Source organism: Eschrichtius robustus, chromosome 3 (assembly GCF_028021215.1).
Source record: "Eschrichtius robustus isolate mEscRob2 chromosome 3, mEscRob2.pri, whole genome shotgun sequence".
Lineage (NCBI taxonomy): Eukaryota > Metazoa > Chordata > Mammalia > Artiodactyla > Eschrichtiidae > Eschrichtius > Eschrichtius robustus.
In genome coordinates this window covers 34781447-34801035 of record NC_090826.1, presented here as the reverse complement: position 1 = coordinate 34801035, position 19589 = coordinate 34781447, and the positions used below count along the sequence as shown (strand labels likewise).

At 41.9% G+C, this 19589-nt stretch overlaps 1 protein-coding gene across 4 annotated transcripts in view; it reads left to right on the top strand.

The window, feature by feature from the left end:
• The first annotated feature begins 7684 nt into the window (after positions 1-7684).
• FOXJ3 (forkhead box J3) overlaps positions 7685-19589 on the top strand; it is a 130557-nt gene continuing 118652 nt past the window's right edge. For all 4 annotated transcript variants that reach the window (XM_068539658.1, XM_068539656.1, XM_068539657.1 and 1 more), the window contains exon 1: positions 7685-7839. The gene's annotated coding sequence lies outside the window, so the exon portion shown is untranslated. The remainder of the gene's footprint in view (positions 7840-19589) is intronic.

Here is a 19589-nt window from a genome sequence, read left to right as displayed (position 1 = left end):
TTTGGATGGTATAGTCATTTTCACAATGTTGATTCTTCTAATCCAGGAACATGGTATGTCTCTCCATCTGTTTGTATCATCTTTAATTTCTTTCATCAGTGTCTTATAGTTTTCTGCATACAGGTCTTTTGTCTCCTTAGGTAAGTTTATTCCTAGGTATTTTATTCTTTTTGTTGCAGTGGTAAATGGGATTGTTTCCTTAATTTCTCTTTCAGATTTTTCATCATTAGTGTATAGGAATGCAAGAGATTTCTGTGCATTAATTTTGTATCCTGCTACTTTACCAGATTCGTTGATTAGCTCTAGTAATTTTCTGGTAACATCTTTAGGATTCTCTATGTATAGAATTATGTCATCTGCAGACAGTGACAGTTTTACTTCTTCTTTTCTGATTTGTATTCCTTTTATTTCTTTTTCTTCTCTGATTGCTGTGGCTAAAACTTTCAAAACTATGTTGAATAATAGTGGTGAGAGGGGTCAACCTTGTCTTGTTCCTGATCTTAGTGGAAGTGGTTTCAGTTTTTCACCATTGAGAGTGATGTTGGCTGTGGGTTTGTCATATATGGCCTTTATCATGTTGAGCTAAGTTCCCTCTATGCCTACTTTCTGGAGGGTTTTTATCATAAATGGGTGTTGAATTTTGTCAAAACTGTTTCTGCATCTATTGAGATGATCATATGGTTTTTCTCCTTCAGTGCAGAACTTTTTTCAATGCTTGCTTCAAGGATATTTCATGGAAGGTTTTCCAGTTACTGCCCTGTACTCTTTGGAGATGCCTTGGGGCCCTGCTCCTTTGTTTGCCTGAGTTTAACCTTCACCTCCATATTCTCTTAATCTGGCCCATTAAAAAACTTGATCCACAGTGCACTTCAAGCTAGAGTTCTCCTTGCCAAGTCCCCTGGGCTCTCCTTCAAGGTTTTCTACTCTTTGTAATATCCTCGAGGAGATTTGTGTGCCTTTACTGACTGCCTACTCTGTTCCAGCCCTGTAGATCCTGATGTTCCAGCTATTTTTCAATTATGTGGCATTTCATATAAATGAGGTGCATATAACTTGTAAAGTATTATATAAAAATTGGCTAACAATGTTACCACAGCCTTCCCCTCCCTCTGAGATCCCTTAACCCAAGTGGGCAATATACCATAACACAGGAAGAGCCTTTTTGGGAAGTTAGGAGACCTGAGTTATGGTTCCAGATCATTCCTTAGCATTAGTTTAAAAAAAATTTATTGAGTACCTAGTGGGTGCCAGGTACCCAGTAGGGTGCTAGGTTTAAAAATGAATGAGGTGGGCCTTGCCTGAAGAACAGGGACTGTATCTTAACCTTCTTTGTAACTTCCTCTGGGACATGACATGGTCCATGGAACCTATCTTATAAAGGCTTGTCTGAGCCCACAGATCAGGACTGAATTTCAAATTCTGTATTTTAAAGCCTTTCACTACATTACACCAACCATCCCATTTCCTATATTTTCTCATAATTCCCAAGCAACTTCTTTTACCTGGGGATGACACCAGAAATTTGCATAAGCAAAAGGAAAAAAAAATCAGTAAGGGTCTGCATTAGTCAGTATAGGCGCTGTTACGCTATGAGAGCAACTCCCAATTTTCAATGGCCCAATCAGCAACAGTTGTTATTTTTGGCTGCGTTGGGTCTTCATTGCTACACGCGGGCTTTCTCTAGTTGTGGCGAGCAGGGGCTACTCTTTGTTGCAGAGTGCAGGCTTCTCACTGCGGTAGCTTCTCTTGTTGCGGAGCATGGGCTCTAGACGTGCGGGCTTCAGTAGTTGTGGCGCACAGGCTCAGTAGTTGTGGTGCACGGGCTTAGTTGCTCTGTGGCATGTGGGATCTTCCCGGACCAGGGCTCGAACCCATGTCCCCTGCATTGGCAGGCAGATTCTTAACCACTGCACCACCAGGGAAGCCCCAAAAGTTGTTTTTCTCACTTATGCTGTGTGTCCTTCCCAGGTCAGCTTTGCTGCACATGGTCTTCGCTCTGGGACGGAGGCAGATGGATCAGTCTCTATCCTGAATGTTGCCGGTCATCAGGGCAGCAGGAAAGGAAAACATAGTGAAGCACTCTGACTCAAACCTTGCAGCTTGACTCAAAGCTTCCACCTGGAGGTGGCTCATCCAGCCACTCACATTTCATTGACTAATGCAAATCACATAACCAAGCCTGCTGTCGAGGGCGTTGGGGAAGTAAAATCGACTCAGCCCCTCCCTTCCCCCAGAGACACAGGAAATGTTCAGGAACAATAATATAGTGGCTTTACCCTTTCTTGGGTAAACTTTCTTGGGTAAATTCTCACTCTACCACTCTCAAACTACTGAGCCTCTGGTTTTCCTCTTCTTTAAAATGGGGACGACCACCTCGTAGTTTTGCTCTAAGGAGTAAGTGAAAACATTTGCCAAGGGTCTATCATGTTCCTAATCACACAAGAAACGCTCAATAAATATTACCCACGCCCCACCACTCTCCACCCAGCATTGGGGTTTCTTGATCATTCTTATTCAGCCCATTAGGCACAGAGTAGGTCAATAAGTTCAAAACTTGGAATCAAATAATTGCTTCTTAAATACCATGTTTGTACCCAGAGTTTCAGGATCCTTCAGGTTGCAAATCTTGGCTGCTCTTTCCTACTCACCAGTTTCCTTTCATTCTATGATTCCAAAAGATGCTGCTTACTCACTGAAGAGAGGAGATCTCCTCTGCTCCCACTCTACTTGAACACCTTCTCTCTCACTCTTCCTAGCACCACCCAAGTTTCATCTTCATCACTGCGTGTACATAATGTAAGGACTTTATTTAATCTACGCATTTGTTCATGTTTGTTCAGCTGTCTCCATGCTGTTGTGTCTTTCATGATGCTTTTAATTAGCTCGGTTGATTCTGAGAGTGGAGGTAAGCCAAGGTTTGAGCCAGGTGGTTACAAGGAAGATGGATGGGAGAGGGTGTTGGGGAGGTAGGTGGTATGAGTGCACTAGTGCGAATTCATTGCCAGAACTATGAAAAAAATTTAGGCTTCTGCCTTTTATTGGGGAGAAATTGTCTAAGTTACCCCTTTCTTGTGAGAATGATTAAGCAGTAGAGTGTTTGGGAAGGATCACATTTTGCCTTACTGATAAAATCTGAGGTTAACACCAAGCTCCTAGAGGGCAGGAACTCAATTTATGGATGGTTTATGTAGAGCGATATGGTCTAGATTCATCAGTTATTTCTTTTCATCAGCCACTAGTGTTTAATGACCACTTATAAGACTGTAATTTCTGTGGCCTCTACTTTTCTCATATCCACCCAACCTCTTTGCACAAGCTTTCCTCCTCTACCCCAAATTTTCTTTCTTTACTCCCAGGCCTGCTTCTGTCTCTATGGCAAACTCCTACTTATTTAGTCAGACGTAGCCTTAACTTTTACCTTTAAGAGTGAAGCTTTCTTTGGTGCCCCCATCCCCATCCAATCTGACAGAGTTAAGCCTTGCTTTTTTTTTGTTCCCATGGCACAAGTATAAATCTCTACAAATTGCACAGGCATTAACTTTTGACATGTCTGTTTTTCCAGAAGCCTAGGAGCCCATTGAAGGTGGGAAATTTATTTATCCCCTTTTGATTCCCTAGTGTTTAGCCCAACACCTGGTATAGAGTAGTTGTTTGATAAATGATTCTTGAATGCTTTTTAACTATGCAGAGTGACCAACACCTAACAAACACCCAAGTGTTATAATTAAATAGCAGTTAGTGGTGCTGAGAGCTTCCCAGTGGCCTCTGTATTTTTAGAAAATCTAATACATGAAATATAAAGTATTATATAAAGATACCCAGGGAATCTGGAAGGCTCCTTCAGGGCTGGGAATGATAGGAAGGGCTCTCTCATGTTTTTCTCTCTCCCCTTTGCAGGTCTTGGCTCATTTTAAATTCATTTCTCATTTTCTGCTTTCCTCTTACCATAAATAAAGAGGGAGAAAGGATCAGGTGAAGCCTCATTTGTCTAAAGGCGGCTGTGGGTCACGTGAAGTGTTGAACACCCCACTGTTGATGCACAGCCAATGCCGAATCAAGGTTTTGTAGGGCTATTGCAGTCCAGTTTGGGACTGTGTTTATTTTAGGGAATTTATAATCCAGGTGAGGCTGGGAAAAGATTGCAAACAACACAAAACAATAAAACTTCTATCTCATTGCTTTGAGCAATCTATTTCTCTTAAGGATCTGTCCCCTGAGTTGGATACCATTTTCTCTTTGAGGGCTCACCTGCTCCACACTCGCCCTCCCAGACCACTCTCATCTCCGGAGACTATGAACTACTCTTCTGTGCTGACGCTCGACCTTGTCCATAATGATGATTGTCTTCGGCGGCCTTTATTTTACGGCAGCCTGTGCCTGATCTCTTTTGCTACATAGCTATGATTATAGTTCCTATTTAATAGGCCAGGAAATGGAGACTAAGTGAGACTAAATAACTTGACGTAGGCACACAGGAAGTAAGATGTAAAACGTGAGATTGAACCCAAGTCTGTCTTCCCAATCTGAGCTTTAAGCTTTTCCTGCCCACCCCCAACCCCGCCCCCGCTGTTCCAGAATCCCCCCTGCTTCTATGGCCCTTACAACTTTTTTAGGGGGGGTGGGAGGTGGGGTGCTCCTCAGCCTTTGACATTCTGGGGCTTGTGATTCTTTCATTCTCAGACTGCTGATCCCCAAGCCCCCAAGCCCATTCTGGCAGCTATCCAGAAACATCTTTCTACTCTCTTACTCCATCATCGGCTGACTCCACTCAAGTGGCTCAGAGAGATTCCTGGTTTGGGACTTTGATAACCTTGATTCCCAGTCTCAGGTTAAAACCTGGTGACTATTGGCCTCAGTTTCTTCTTCTGGCAAATAGGTATAGTCTCAGTTTTGCCCATCTCCTTAAATGCATGACCCAGACTGTCCTTTAGTACCCTTCTGCTTATAGCACCACTCAGATGATAGTGGGCTTTGAGACCTAAAGAGCTGAGAAGAAGACAAGTGTTACCTGTGTTATAAAGGATCCACCCAGTGGCCCAAGAAAGAACCAGGAACTTCTGATTCCCTTGGCAACTCGGTAGAAGAGGGAACTTCTACCCTTCTGTCAGGCAAGCTGGCAAGGGTGGCCACTTCTATCTCCCTTATCACAGTGTACTATAAATATCTATTTGCTTCCCACTAGGCTGTGAGTTCTTAAAGTATAGAGACTGTATCTCATTTATCCTACTAACTGCTACCAGCCTGGTCCAAGCCATCATCCTGCACCTAACTAATGGAGCCTCTGGCTTCCACCAATGTCCATACACCATCGACTCTTAGCACATAGCCAGGGTGATCTTTTGAAAGCGCGAATCGGATCTTATCACTCCTCTGTTCGAAGCCCTGTGTTGGTTCCTCTTTAGCCAAGACCCTTACAATGGCCTACAAGACCCCACTCTCTGACCTTATCTCCTATTCCTCTCTCATTTGCTTACCCGGCTCCAGTTGTCCTGGCCTCCACTATTTTTAACACTTCCAGGAATACTTTCACTTCAGGGCCTTTCCATTAGCTGTTCCTTCTGCCTGGGACACTCTTTCCCATACAACGCATGGCTCACTCCCTCACCTCTTTCAAGTTTCTCATTAAAGTCACCTTATGAATTGGGCTCTCCCTGATGGCTCTATTTAAAATCCCATTCTGTAAAACTGGAATTGGAATAGCTGTTATGAATCTACCTTCATTTCTCTTCCACTAAGTCTTCTTTGCTACCCCTATTACTTCGCTCTACGAGTCTAGATTTTTTGGATAACTTCCCCCTCCTTTCCTCTAAATATTTTCCTTTCTCCCTTCCTTTTGCTCCAGTGCAGATCTAAAGCCATTCACCTATATTAATGCATGAGTTTACTTGACGAAAGAGGTGAGGTGTATTGAAACAGAAAAATATGTGTTCTCAGCTGAGGAGAAGCTGGAAAGGGAGTTGGACTCAGAAGACATTAGGTTTGAGTCTCAGCTCAAGTTTTTAGCCCTCTCAGCTTCAATTTCATCAGCTGTAAAAATGAACACAGGAGTCCTACCTTAGGGACCTGGTGAAAGCACTGAATGAGAGGTCAAGTGAAAGCACCTGGCATGTGGTCTCTACTAGCTGCAGAAGCTTGGCTTATTCTCCACTGAAGCCCCAGCACCTAACGCATGGTTCAGTTGAAGTAAATGAACACATTATTGATGAAGAAACGGTTGATGTTAAAAAAAAAATCCCACCCGCCCCCTCCAGTTTTCCTCATACCTCTTACCCTGGTCTATTTTTTTCCCCCATAGCACTAAACACCTTCTATCACACCAAATTCTTTTCTTGTTACGTTTATCATCTTTCTCTCCATACTTAGATGATAGCTCTAAGAGGGAAGGGTATTTCCACCCTGCCCCCCTCTTCTATTCACTGATCCAACCCAAACACTAAAATAGGGTCTGACAACCTTAGTAGTGATCAGCAAATATTTGTTGGATGAGTGAGTGAATGAATCTTTTAATCTTCAGAATCTTGCTGGAGTCTTATGTAGAAAAGGAATATAGGAGTACTTTGAATCCCGAGTGCCTAGAAATGCTTGGTAAATGGCAGGTGTTCAATGTTTGCTGAAGCAATTGGGTACTCAGCTCTTTACCGGAGGTCTTCATCTGATCTATATGAGACTACATCGAAAGAGGTTCCCAAGGTCAATTCACTCAGGCCTCTCCTTTTCATCTCGTCCAATCAACCTAGTATTCATCTAACAAATTATCTGAGTTTCCAAATATTGAGTACCTACTATGAGTTCAAAAGCATGCTTGGTGCTATATGTGACTAACGCAAAAGAAGCAACAGCAAGTAATAAGTCTGAATGTAATTAAATGTGAAATTACAGGGCAGATTTGCAGTGCTGATACTTTAGAGAAAGAATCAGTGAAGACTGACTAGAAGTAAATTCCAAAGTTCACAAGTCGCCCAACTACCCTTCCAAGCGCTCCACCTGTTGATAGCAAGGACCATAACCTGGGCAGCAGCTTTAGAATGAGAAGGTCTTTCAGAGTTACAAATCCTTTGTTTTAAGGAGTAGGAAACCAAGGCTAGGCACAGGAGAGGCCTCGGCAGAGATGGGTCTAGAACCCGGGACTTGTGACATTCTGGAAGAAGTGTCCTGAAGGTCCAAGGTGCCTTTGTGGGGGTCGTAGAATCCGTGGTGCCCGGTCTTCCGGAGAGGCTAAGGTGCCTATCACTAAGGTGAGGTGGAGGGGGTTAGGGGAGAGGTCACAAGGCGCCATTCCCCCGGGGGACGGGACCCCGGAATCCCTGGGCAGGCTCCCAGGCGGAGGTCCCTGCTGTCCTCAACTAAAGAGCTGCCCCCGCCGCCCTCCCTCCCCGGCCGCCACTCTGAGGAGTAGAGACCCCCGCCCCCCCTCCTCCCCCGCAAGTCGCTCGGAGCTGCCGGCGGCTGGCTGATACCCGCAGCACAGAACCAAGGCCCCGGGAGTCCCAGGGCACTACTTGTTCCAGCGGAGGGATCACAAGCGCGTTGCCACAGCTGTGACCGCGGAGGAGTCGTGACGCCGCTGACGCCGTGCCGGTGGCGCAGCGACGTCGCAGGAGGCGGGGGCGGCGGCGGCGGCGGCGGCGGCGGCGGCGGGGGCGGGAGGGGGAGCGGGTTGGGAAGTAGTTCCGGGTGCGCGGCCCCGGATGTTGGCTGTTCTCGCTGCCGCCGCCGCTCTCGGCGCTGCTCCGGGCCTCGGCCGCTCGCACAAGGCACCTTTGGGACGTTTCCCGGGGGGCGGAGACGCACACAGCGGCCGGGGGCTCGGCCGGGCCGTACCGGCCTGCGCAGCCTGAGGTGAGCGCCCGCTGCCGGGGTGGTCGGGCCGGGACGGCGGGCGAGGAGGCGGGGCCGGGGCATCTCCCGGGACGGAGGCAGGGGCTGCTCTCCGCGAGACTCCCTCTCCCTTTTCACAGCCGCGGTCGCGTCGCGGGGCGGGCGGCGGGCGGGGCGGGGCAGGGGGCCCGGGCCCAGGCTGAGGCCTGACGGGCGGCGAGGGCTGGGTCGCTCCCTCCCCCGCGGCGCTTCTCAGCTGCTGCTGCTCCTCAGCGGGGAAGCGGCGGCTCCGCGCCTCCCGCCCCTCCCCCAGGCGGGGCCCGGGGGAGCCAGACTGGGTTCCCGGGGGCGTCGAGTCCGAGGACAGTGGCCGTCTTCCCTCCGTGACCTGCCCCTAGCCTGGGCTAGCCCCCTTTCCCGGCACGATGCGGCTTCTTCCCTTCAAGCTCCGGGGTGCTTTTCGGCCGGCGAGGCGGCCAGTACCTCGCGCGTCGGAGGTGCCCTTCGGGGTGAGGAGGCCCGTGCGGGGGCCTGCGTTCCCACCCATCCTGTCGCCGTGTCCTTTACCGGCATTGGGCAGAGGCAGCCGTTCCATGCGGACGTGTTGCTGTCCTGTGTGTGTTGCATCCTGCCCACGTGGTAGGGTGTCTCCCCCCCACCCCCCTCCATTTTTGCAGCTAGTGGGAAGGGAGGTTAAAGCGGGGTGGTTTTTACTCTGTGATTTCCTCCGCGTGGCGAGGAAGGTGTTAGGGTCAGTTTGCTTTGCCGAGGCATACTGTTGGTCAGCTGGAAGAAGCAAGCGTTGTACTCTCTGAAATTGAGACCAGTAGGGGACTTGGTTTCATTGACATCTTCCTCCTCTTCGTTTAGCTGCTCTTGTTCTTTTCTCTACCATTTAATCCTAAAGAGAGAATAATAGGCTTTAGCTGCTGATGCATTGAGGTGCATAGTTTTCACTTTTCTGTTCTACTTTTTGTGTGTATGGTTGGCGAAGGGTTTTCTTTTCTGTGTTGTGCAATCCACGCCTCAGTTGTTCCTAGTTGGATTCCTGAATGAGCTGAGTTGGGCTGGCCAGGGAGTTAGAGATTGGTGGGCATCTTCCTTGTCTTTTCCTAACGTTTACTTTATTTTTTCCTTCTGTTTTGTTTGCCAGTGAAGCAGGCGTGCATGTCATGGATGTGTTACATGCATAGCTCTTTATTTGCAAGGCAGCACTAGGTAGTTTTCACTGAGTCACTCGTTTCGTGGGAGCTCTTTTATTTCACTTTTCCTCTCTTTCTGTTGAGTATCATTGCACTCTCTGGTTTTTGAAGCTGTTTTTGAAACGTGTTTTGAGTAGTTTCTTTCCTTAATGTCTCTTCCAGGTTAAGGTTTCCATCTTCCTGTGTTTTGCTCTTTTGTGACCACAGATTGCTCCCTTAACTGGGAACAGGACACGGTAGCAATGAGAGAAGCCTTGTATTCCTCCTAGACTTCAGCAGATATTTATAGAAAAGCAATAACTCCTCTCTGTTTTTCTCTTTGGGTAGCATCTAGAGATTTGATTGAATTTTTTAGTTTTTTAGATATCTTTTCTTTTTGTGTTTCTTGGAGTTAAGGTGAATCATTTTCTTGGTTTTGTGCTGCTGAAGATGCTGGGGTCTTCCTCATGCTTTTATTAGGTATTTTTTTGGATGGGGTCAGGACATGTTTATTTTGGCTCTTTTTGGTTCATTAGTTTGGTGAAATGAAAAATCCTCATATTTTGAAGTCACTTTTTAGATTCCAAAATGGCTAGTTCTTTTTCTTGGTTTTTCACATGTGCATTCTCTTTGAGTGTATGTTTGTTTGTTTGTTTTTTCTTTTATCTGGTACAATTGTTAGTATATTCTCCTTCTAGGTATGTAAAATAAAAATATTTAAATGCAGATTCTGTCCGCCCTCACCATGGTAAGTATGGGTGGGGCAGTGGAAAATAGAGAATGTTGTTCTGATACATTCTGAGGCATATTTATTTAGTTAAGTCAGTCAGCATTTGTGTACTTCTGCAAAATACAGTGCTACGTGTGAAGTGGTCTGTGTGACGAGACACAAGGAATAAAATATGTGGTCTCTTCACACTTCTGTTGGGGAAACAACATGTAACATGCATCATTCATAATTCCAAGCAACATCAAGCTCCTGGTTGGGATAACGGTGCAGCCAAAGTCAGAGGTATAAGTAAGATTTGGAAAATTTGGAATTTTCAAAGGGCAAGAGATGTATTTAGTGAAGGGGTATTTGCAAAGACATAGACGTGGCAATGTATAAAAGATATTGAGCAGTTTGACTGGCATAGGGAATCTGTATTGGTGAATAAGAATAAATGAGTTTAGGCTTGGTGAGTGTGTATTGATGGAGGACCTGATTAAGGATATAGGGTTTAATTTGATGGGGGTACCACAGTGGGTTCTAAAGATTGAGAGTAAGATGATGCATATTGTTCCTGAGGAAGATTTTCATAATTAGTTGAGTGTTCTGGAGTAGGAAGACTGACTTAGAAGGCTCTTGGAGAATTTTAGAAACAAGATGATGAGGGTCTGAGATAAAATGGTGATGTTTGGAATAAAATAATAGCTAACATTTATTGAGTACTGTATGCCAGGCACAATGTTCTAAGCTATTTACATGTATTTAACTCATAAAATCTTCATAATAAGGTCTTATTATTCCTATGAAGAAACCGAGTTACAGAAAGATTAAGTAACTTGCCCTAAATCCTATAGAGAGTAAGCAGCAGAGCCAGGATTTGAACCCAGGCAGTCTTGCCTTTGAGCTTATGCATTTAATCTTTATATTGTCCCTATGAAAGAGTGTATAGAATATGTAAGAGGATGTATGTTTGAGTAAAAATTAATTTGAACTTAGCGATGATTGAATGTGTGCCAAGGGAAGAGAGCAAATTAAACATTAAAAGATTAAAGCCTAGAATCCTGGGAGAATGGCTGATAATGATGAGGAAATTAGGAAAGTGTCACTGTGAACATAAATGAGCTAAGGTGGGTTATGGTCAGCACTTCGATTGTATACAATCAAGTTTTCAATAAAAGGCTAGTCTTCTGCAACTCCCGATAGCCTTTTCTCCTTGCTGGTTTTGCTCTGGAAATGCAGGCTAGTTTAATATTAATCTAAGCAAAACAATTAGAAAAACAGATCTGTTCAAAAGAAAAAATATATAGGAATTATTTTGGTTGAGCCATACCACTGCTTCCCAACCTTAGTGAAGATAATCAAGATTTGAATAGAGGAATCCTGTAGTATATCACTATAAGATGAACAGAGATGCAGTGTAGGTTGTGCACGTACCAGGGCTGTATTTGGTAGTAAAAAAAAATATGTGAGTAGATGAGTGTTGGGAGGTTAGTAGCATGATGGCGAAAGAACTTTGAGGTTTGGAACTGTGGGTGACATTATAGGCTAATAGGTAAAGCATTCTGAGAAGAACCAGGAAGTACATCAGTGCCACAGAAGCCAAGGATAGGAAGGATAGTGTGGTAGACAGTATCAGATGTAGTCTCAAAGTTCAGAAACAATGATCATGATGAAAAGACTATTGAACTAGGACCAGGAGGTGATTTGTAACCTTAGAATTTTGAAAGGAAGGATAAGAAGAGATGCCAGATTTGCTTTCCACAGAAGGCTTTGTAGAGATGTTGTGGTCTGGTGTGGTAATTCTTAGTATTTTCTCCTATGCTTCCTCCAGTCCCATTCTTGTCCACATGTCCGAGCTACTCAAATATCAGAAAGCTCACTTTTTTTCTTTAAAGAAAAGAAACGTGTTCTAAAGCCAGTGATTTTGTACTTCGTTTCTCTCACACGTTTTATTCTTTTTTTGAAGTTTTACTGAGATAATTCACATACTATACAATTCACCCATTTAAAGTGTACAGTTCAGTGATTTTTAGTATATTCACCAAATTGTGCAGCCATCACCACAATCATCATCCCAAAAGAGAAAGTCTGTAACCGTTAAGTCACTCTCCATTTCCCCCTCATTCCCCAGTCCTAGGCAACCACAAACGTACTTACCATCTCTGTAGATTTGCCTATTCTGAACATTTTGTATAAATGGAATCATACAACATGTGGTCTTTTGTGTCTGGCTTTTTTCACTTAGCATAGTGTTTCAAGGGTAATCCATTTTTGTAATATGTATCAGTATGTCATTCCTTTTTATTGTTGAATATTCCATTGTATGGCTCTACTACCTTTTATGTATCCACTTATCAGTTGATGGACATTGGGATTTCTTACTCTTTTAAAAATCCTCCCTATCTTCATTTTAATCTTCACCCTGCCAACTTCATCCCTCTCATGGCTTGTCTTTTAGATTATAACCTCTACTATGCATTCTGCTAGGCACTGGGGATACAAAGATGAGTACGACATGGCTTTTGAACATTCATATGGTGTGTTTATGGTTTACATATATTTTCTCATGTGTTATCTATTTTATCACGCAACAACCCTGTGATGTAGGCAAAGCGTTTTTTAAGATGAGTAATTTGAAGTTTAGATTAGGTGACTTGCCCAAGATTGCCCAGTTAAGTCAGTGTTGGAGCAATTAGATCATCTCAGTGCATGTCCATTGCTATTTCCACTTCTCTATGCTGCTATTCTAACTTAAAGGAGCCTCTTGTGAATTCCTGGAGAATTAGAGAGGTTGGAAAATCCCCTTGCTTAGGGAATCAGTAACTTTTAATGTTTGATCTTAAGGACATAAAATGAGATTTTTTCTTGCTGCATTCTGTCACTTGTTTGTGATTTAGCTAAGTCATTTCATATTTCTGCCTTTCTTTCAGAACTTTATTGGGGATTAATGTGATGATGGTGATAGTGGTAGTGGTAATAATAATAGCTAACATTTTCTGAGGCCTTAGTATGGGCTCAAAAGTGTTCTAACTATTTTTCATTTATTATTCATATAATCCTCACAACAACTCTAAAAGGTAGGTTTTTTTGTTATCAAAAATTTATAGATGAGGATACAGGCATAGAGAGGTTAAGTAACTTGCCTAAGGGTATGTAGCTAGGGATGGAAAGAACCAGGATTTGAACCCCTGCAGTCTATTTTCAGAACTCAGTGACTCTTAATCACTGTACTGTTACTGTGTTATGAATTAATAGAGGGTATTATTTCAAGTAAGGGTATGACCAGAATATGAAGATTGGATTTTGAATGTAGTTGGGGAAACAAACAGCAAAATTAAGTTGACATTGCATCCACATTTCTTTTAAATATCAATCTAACACTTCAGTGTACAGAGATGCGTGTTGTTTAGGCATCCAGGTACATTTTTTTTCTGTTTATCCTTGCTAATAGCCTCTCAACTCAGAAATTGCATTATTTTCAGTGCTCTTCACTGTCAGCTTTGTTAGTCATTAGCTTTCCACATTGCCGCTATTCAGAAACCTTGGCTTAGGACAGCTAAAGCTTACTTTAACCTCTCCTGAGCCTCCCTTTAACTGTGAATCTTTGTTTTCCATTTTGAACAGTTAGCCTTTCAGTCCTAGATGGAGGTACTCTTTACCTCCTCCACGCCAAAACTCAGAAAACACCACAGAGGCATTTTATAACAACTGTCAAAAAATTTGACCATCTTATTTGGCATAACTGGATTTTAGTGCACAAATAACAAGAACCAAAGCACAGTGTTTTGGTTAAAGAGATTGACTTATACTGAAATTGGAAAAGGCATCTGCTATACAGGATTTTGGATTTAATAGAATTTGTTTAAAAAAAAAAAAAAAAAAGAATTTGTTATAACCAGATCAACAAAGCATTATTACTGTGAGCCATGTGCTGGGACATGGAAATAGCTTTGTTATATGGAACCAGATGTATTTATAACAATGGCATTCTACTTATTTTAAGTAATCTTTTGTAGTTACGTACCTTGGCTGCTATTTTACTTGGCATATCAGCTGATAACCTGAGAATGCAATGTCTTTCAAAGTGGTTATTACTTTTCTATAGAATTGAGACAAAACAACTGAAATGGAGAGCAAATGAGACTCATATGGTGTCAAACTTTAATGCTGTAACAAGAGAAAATACTGGGTAAGTATGAATATGATACAAGCTAATTAGGACCATTTTCAATAAGAACTCTTTGGCACCATTAAGTTTAGTTTCTAGTAATTACTAAACTACTCTGGTTGCTCTAAGAATTTTACTGTAAATCTAAAGTGATTTCATTTTGGTATAATCAGTTTGTTGTTCGCACTGCCCTGTCTGACTTATTTCCCATCAACAGGTAAAGTAGTCTGTTATGGGATGCAGTAAGAGAAACTTGTTAGAACATAGTCCTAGAAAACTCTTCTGAGCTGAATGCTAACAATTTGGAGATGGGCAAAGTCTTTGGGTGGAAGTTTTTAGAGAGAGTCTAGAAATCTGGCATGTTGACCGTCTTTGTTTGGGCTGCTGTAACATGCCACAGATTGGGTAACTTATAAACAACAGAAATTTATTGCTCATCGTTTTGGAGGCTGGAAGGTCTTAAGATCAAGTGCCAGCATGGTCACCTTCTGGTGAGGGTCCCCTTCTTGGGTCATAACTGGCACTTTCTTGCTGTGTCCTCACATCGTGGAAAGGGCAAGGGATCCCTCCTGGATCTTTTATAAGAGGCTAGTCCTATTCATGAAGGCTCTGCCCTCATGATCTAACTACCTCCCAAAGACCCCACGTCCTAATATCATCATCTTTGGGGGTTAGGATTTCAACATACAAATTTTGGGGGGACACAAACATTTAAACTGTAGCATTGGCTATTTTTTCATTATTTTCAAATAATGTATATGTCATGGATTCCATTGAAGACTTGACTGATTATCCTAGGATGACCCTGTGTGTGAAGGAGACTTTATCTAGTAACTTAGTTTTAGCTAAAGTTTTTACCTGGAGTACAAAGCTAAAACCTGTAAATGAATTCTACCTAGAGGGAGTCCTGCCCATTGATATAGTGGTGTCAAGGATATAAGACTGATCTTCTGATTGATTGGTAAAGTGCGGTGCCAGTGTCACCTTATTAAAGATTTCAGAAGTTGAAATTGGCTTTTTCTACGGCTGAGACCTGGCCTTACTGTGAAACATAGATTTGTGAGAGAATGGATGAAGGGAGGAAGACTGCTAGAACTCATTAATAACAATTTCAAATTCTGTTTGCTTACAGAGAGATGGGATTGGGAGGGGGTGCAGTATGGTAGAAAGAAGTTATTAATATCCTAGATTTTGGCTGGTGTGTATATGGATGTGTATTAAATTATTAAAAGGAACTAAAAAGTTTCTGTGGCTTGGCTGTAGAACTTTGGGAAATTAATTACAGATACAACAGTCAAATATGCTGCAGTCAGGAGCAGGTTGACTCTTCTGAATGAAGATGGAGCAGACTGTCATGGAAGGAGATAAACAATATGTGGCCTCAGTTTTTGCTAGTGTGGTTGGGTCTGTGAATCTGTGACATGCTTTACCTGTCTACCCTGTGTAAGGACCTGTTGATGGTATTGTCTCACATGTGTATACGTAGATAGTAATCACCATCAGAAATGGCATCTTTGTGTATCAGGGAAGTCATGTTTTATGTCTATCATAGGGCATGTGTGCGCTGGAAAGATTTCCACCTTAATTTAAATAATACTTTATGAAAAGCTTTTTCTCTGATCTATTAGAAAAACAGTCCTGTGATATAGGTAAGGCAAATAATATGCGTATTCCTGTTGACAAATGGAGAAAATGAGATACAAGCTAAGATTGACGTAATGTCACTCAGTTATTTAATAGAGCAGAGACAGGAGCCTAGGTCCTGCATTCTGTCTCTAGTCTTGTACTCTTTAGTAGAAAGCTGACAAGGTTTTTTTTAAAAAACTTACATTGCGTTCTTATTGATTGATTGATTGATTGCTGCGTTGGGTCTGCGTTGCTGCACGTGGGCTTTCTCTAGTTGTGGCGAGCAGGGGCTGCTCTTCCTTGTGCGCGGGCTTCTCACTGTGGTGGCTTCTCTTGTTGTGGAGCACAGGCTCTAGGTACACGGGCTTCAGTAGTTGTGGCACGCGGGCTCAGTAGTTGTGGCTCATGGGCTCTAGAGCGCAGGCTCCATAGTTGTGGCGCACAGGCTTAGTTGCTCTGTGGCATGTGGGATCTTCCCGGACCAGGGCTCAAACCCGTGTCTCCTGTATTGGCAGGCGGATTCTTAACCACTGTGCCCCCAGGGAAGCCCAGCTGACAAGGTTTTTATGAAGCACACACTTGGATTTCTGAGGTAGAAATTAAAGTTTAAGAACCCCAAAGGACCTGGGCTCCTTGGAGCAGAACTTGTCTTGTGATAATGTCAGACTAGGGTACATAAAACTGTTGAGAGCAGCTTCTTCCTTTGTTAAATTTGGGTCCATTTCCAGTAGTTGGATGCATTTTTACTTGAACTTGCATTCTCTGTCTTTGTGAATTCTGGAAGTAAGGAGGAGATGGAATCAGAAGGGAAACTTCTAAGGATTACTAAATAGCAGATTTGGTCTTATTATTATGAAAGTGTACATTTATAAAAATTTAGAGAATGAGGAATTGTACCTGGAACATTTAGAGATTGAGGGTGCTTGGGTTTCTACCATAGTGCGAACGTATTGTTTTTTGCCGGTGGGCAGGAAGAGTGACAGTATATAAAGAACTTATAACTCCACAGAAAAAAAGACTGGGAAAGAAAGCATCACGTTGGGTAGTCTTTATTTTCTCCTTTGAACCTGTTTATATTTTCTATAAGTTCTCTACAGTGAGCATATAACATTTTTATAGTCTTCTGTTTTCTAGTCTTTAAAAAATAAACATGTATGATTTTTATGGTTCAAATGAGAATTTGGAAAAATATGAATCGTAGCACTTTTGAAGAGTAGTTTAAACACTGGTGCTTTCAAAGTATTTTGCTTTTTAGGCAGTTATGTTAATAAATCAGTTTGATAAATTATTTGATTATAATCTTATAGGTCAAGTTGTGGGTGTATTAAGTGTTCTGGGTTTTTCTTTGCATTAGAAATTGGTCATTTAGCTCTGCTGGTCAATAAATTAATTTTAGTCCCCCAGAAGCAACCAAGAACTTAGGTTTACATATAGTAATTACTTATCAGTAAATGACCTAAAAATAGCACTCTGACTTATAGTGAAAACTGGATTTAAGAATCTACTCATCTGCTTTCATTTCCTTTGCAGATTTCTAATAAGAAAAACCAAATTGTCAGTGATTCTTTAAGGTACTTGTTTTCATCCAGGGATATTGGACTCAGTTTCTCTCATTCATTTGCTCGTTTATTCACCATGTGTTACGTCCTGGGAACTGTACTAAATGCTGGGGACACAAGTAACTGATAGGGTCCCTGCCATCAAAGACTACAGCTTTTGGTTTGGGAGAGACATCAGAAGAGAGATCCTAGGCATATGGAGATATCCATTTTTTCTGTTTTTCTAGTTTTTAACTAAAAAGCAGCATGACTAGCTTGTTTGAAGACTTTAATGCTTTTGGTGGTGTGGTTAGATGGCTTTAAGAGGAGCTGATGGTTTCATAATTATTTTTCTGACTGCAAAATATTGAAAATCATGGATCTAGAGAATTGCCTTATCTAAGGAGCGTTGCTTACTGAGGTAGATGACCCAGGCGTTTATATTTATATCCGATTTGCTTTGGGAGCATAATTAAGAAACCTGTGTTGATTCTTCTAGGATGGAGACAGTGTCTTTTTTTGTCTTTTATTCTCTTTACTGTTGATCCTTGAACAACAAGGGTTTGAACTGCACAGGACCGCTTGTAGGAGGATGCTTTTCTATTGTGACTATGACAGTACTACATGGTCCATGGTTTGCATCTGCCGATGCGGAGGAACTGCAGATATGGAGGGGCAACTGTAAGTTATACTCAGGTTAACCCCCATGTTGTTCCAGGATCAACTGTACTAGTAAATGGAAGGATATTTCATATTTGAGCTTAACTTTAAGAATATTAATATTGATACATTGTATCAAAATTTACCTTTTGTCTAGTATATATATGTATGTATGTCTATATATGTAATACATAGATACATAGTAGTTCCTAACATCTTAAGAGTTAATCTTTTATTCAGACCAGCGAGATATCCCACTAAAACACTTGATAAAGAGTCATTCGGCTACTCTTAGAACACCTGTAGTCACCGATAGCTGTAAGGTAGCCTGTTTGTTGTTAGCTCTAATTGGGGCAAAATTTGCTTGTAACTTCATCTCTTTTTCCTAGTCCTTCTCTGCAGAACATTAGAGACCTAGTTTGCCTTCTTTGACAAGATAACTCTCTAAATATATGAACGTGATTGTTCATTCAGCAAATATTTCGTCAGCACCTACGTATGCAAGACATGGTCCTGGGCATTGTGAGAGATTCTAAGGTAATTAAGAGGCATAGTCTCTTCTCAGAGAACTGATACAGAGAAAGTCATGGGTTTGTTGAAAAGAGTGGTTTTGCTTATGATGATCAGGAAACTTCTTGGAAACAATGATGTTTGAATTAAGATTAGTGATGGGGTAGTCTAGGCTGACTGCATAATCAAAAACCTAGAGATGAGGAAGAACAGTGCAAGTTAGAGGAGTAGCAAGAGGCCCAGCCTGGCTGTTTGACAGACTATCCTCAAGGATATTGAAAATGTTCATTGTTTATTCTCAGCGCCTGGAGGAGTGTTCGCAAATAATAGGTGCTCAGTAAATATTTGTTGAATGAATGAATGGTTACATTTGGGAAATACTGAACAACTTCTTGAAGAGTCATAAAGCGCTTTAGGATATTGAACACTTTGTAAGTCCCTTAGAGAGAAAAAAAATACTTGACTCAAACTTACTTGATTATGGAATGCCTGTTAACAGCTCTGGAAAATATTACACTGGGTCTCTATGGTAGAGGTGACAGGGAATGCTGGAAAGTGTTTTCTTCAAGCTAAACACACCCATTTTCTTCATTCTACACTTGACATTTGGCTTCTAAACTCTTCACTAGGCTGATTTCCCTCCCTGCAAGTATTCTAGCTCATAAGTGTTCTTAAAACGTGGTACTCAAAACAGAACACAGTACTCCAGTTGTGAGCTAACCAGTGAAGAGTGAATGGGACCACTACCCTCGTTGATCTGGATACTATTCTTCTAATGAACCCTAAGACTGTATTTTCTTTTTAGCAGCTGAGTCACTGTCTTGGCTCATATTCAGTTCTCATATTAATTTACAAGAAGTTCTTTGAGTAGATTCTCTGATTTCCTATTAGTAGAGCTAACACATGAATGCCCATTTTTTTTGATTGAGTCTAGGTTGTTTTCTCAGAAGTACTAGTGATTCTTAAGTTTCCTGAAATCTGAGAAAGAAAAGAATTAATTGGACAATGCTGGAGTAACATGAAAGTCCACCACTGCTGAGTACACTCAAAACTAGATAAAATATAATGAATCCCTCTGTACCCATTACAGATTTAATAATTATTAAGCTGTTTGCTCTATATGCCTCAACTATCTTTTGCTTAAGTATTTTAAAGAAAATCATAGGCATTGTCTTTTCACTCCTACAAACATCTCTAAAAAATATAGACATTTCTTACATAACCATATGCCATATTGTAGCTAACGAAATTAACAATATTTCCTACTAGTGTTATCACAATATCCAGTTCATAATAAAAATGTCCTTGACTGTTTGTGTCTTTTTACAGTCGGTTTTTAATTGAATCAGGTTTCAGACAAGGTCTACACATTACATCTA